The sequence below is a fragment of the Centruroides sculpturatus genome, unplaced genomic scaffold (genome assembly GCF_000671375.1).
Source record: "Centruroides sculpturatus isolate CEXI.00-Female unplaced genomic scaffold, Cexi_2.0 scaffold1784, whole genome shotgun sequence".
NCBI lineage: Eukaryota > Metazoa > Arthropoda > Arachnida > Scorpiones > Buthidae > Centruroides > Centruroides sculpturatus.
The window spans coordinates 102,201-104,556 of NW_019385880.1; the positions used below are offsets into that span (position 1 = coordinate 102,201).

General features: G+C 25.0%; 1 long non-coding RNA gene across 1 annotated transcript in view; it reads right to left on the reverse strand.

Annotated features, from left to right (window-relative positions):
- The window catches only part of LOC111612365, a 2,068-nt gene extending 1,609 nt beyond the window's left edge, over positions 1–459 (reverse strand). The window contains exons 1-2 of the long non-coding RNA XR_002754589.1: positions 313–459; positions 62–231 (exon numbers count right to left, since the gene is read on the reverse strand). This is a non-coding gene — a long non-coding RNA (uncharacterized LOC111612365). The remainder of the gene's footprint in view (positions 1–61; positions 232–312) is intronic.
- Between the last annotated feature and the right edge of the window lie 1,897 nt (positions 460–2,356).

Genomic DNA, 2,356 nt, shown 5'->3' on the forward strand with positions numbered 1-2,356 from the left:
GGGGAGAACTATCCAACCAAAAACATCATTATATAAAGAAAAAAACATTAATTACACCCACCTATAAAAGAAAAAGGATTCAATTATCTTATCCAAAATGTGGATAGTCTCCCAACACTTCTTAGCCACAAGCACACTTTTAAGGAAAAAACAAATGCCACCTTTCGGCAAAAACGAATACTCCAATATGCAAAATAAACAACGATGTACGTCACTCCGTACAAGGGATCACTAAAACAAAATAAAAAATCAACAAAGATTACCTAAAAAATAATTTAATTTTTTGAACAAAATTAATTAAATCGAAATTACTTATATTAGTAATAAGTTCCAAAAAATTCTCCAACGGAATAATAGAAGTTCCAAACACACTTTCCCGAATTTTTTCTAACTTAGAGCATTTAGCAATCACGTGAAAAGCATCCAATAGCTGATCATCCTGACAATACATGCAAATTTCTCTGCGATAATTCTATAAAAGAAAAAGGATTCAATTATCTTATCCAAAATGTGGATAGTCTCCCCGTATTAAATAATTAAATTAACTTATTATTTTATAGAAATTTTTCAGCAAAAAGACCTTGGTTTTGTTTTTTGCATTTTTAACAAAATTTAGTTAAACCTGAAAAGGTTTTTCAGGTTTAACTTTAGAATGCTTTTTTCAATTTCAAATCTGATTGTACTGTTGAATCTAACATAAAAAATCCTTTGAAGTTTTTGCGTCACAAGATAAGAGTTATCATTTTAAATGTTAAAATTAATGCCTTTAAAGTTAAATTATTAAAATAGCATGCAAAAATGCAATTTTTGGATCTGTTAATAAAGCCAAAGTTTTTATCTATTAAGACAAGAGCTAGAAGTCTGACACATCCTTTCTGGGACACATTGTGTATGTAATAATTATAATAAAATGCATTATAAAAATAAATTTATGATATAAAAAGAAAATAATTTATAAAAATGACCAAAGATATCAATAAACCATTAAGAATTATCATTGGTTTAGATAAAAATGTGACAAGAAGGCAAATGATTGAAAAATGGAACTCTGTATACTAAATATTATTCTGTAAGAACATAGTGTGTGTATAAAATTACTATATTATATATAAAATTTACATTCCAATTATATATGCTTTTTTTTATTACATGTTAATATAAAAACTACTAAATTCTATTTTATGATGATGATAAAAAATTTATAAAAATGATATTGTTTTATGAAAATGCATGAAATTTATCACTATAATGTGAATTACTTTATAATTTAATATATAATTTTTACTGCTATTTTTGACTGCTATTTATTTTATTGCTGCTATATTTGACTGCTATTTATTTATTAGAATAATTTTTGACTACTATTTTCAAGCAGTCAAAAATTTTATTTAAAAACTCTTTTAGCCATTTACACAGCTATCTTCAGCTAACATGAATACAAAATAATAGTATAGAATGATATAGATTTTTACATTTTGCTTTTGTATTTTGTATTTGGAGTGGCTGTTTAAGTGGGTGGAAGCATTTTAAAATAAATTTTTAATTGCTTAAAAATAACAGCTTAATTCTGGTATAAATTGTTTCGTTTAATTTTAAATATAATTTTATTTCTTTTTTTTAAATTTGTTTTTTGTTTTTCTGTGAAATTTAATTTAAGAAAAAGAAATGAAAATTATTACGTTACCAAGAAGTGAAACAAAAATTTAATGTTTAAATTACTAATATTAATATATAAATAATATTTTTCAATATTTAATACTTTCAATATTTTTAATATCAATTAATATGCTTATAAAACTTTATTAAATAATAAATAAATAAAAATTTTTAACTAGAGCTAAAATATATGTAATGTGATATACAAATAACAGTTTTCTTTAAATTAAATTAAACAAAAATATATCAATGATTTGTTTGTACATTTATAACTTTCACGCTTTAGGCATTCAATGGTGTTGGTGTGAATTTAAATGAGCTTTTCTTGAGAAAGAAGAAGGATTATTCAATGATTGTGGCAATCTCAAGCATATTTACTACTAATAATATGGATTTTACTTATAAAGGCTGGAATTGAACAAAATCCGGGACCTTTATCACATTATACAATGAAGAGAAGGTGACCTCCAATGACCAATAGCAGCAATGCCATTAAGGTGTCTAAATCAACCCATGTAGAAACTATGCTCCGCAACCAATCTGTGACTTCTATGGATTTGGAGAGACATGAAAATGTATATGAAGAAGAAAGGAAAAATAATTTTGAATCTACACTAGTGGATTGCCTTGAGTTGATGGAGAGAGATGATAGTTCATTGGCTGCCAGTTTATTATCATAAAATGGCAGCCAATGATTGAA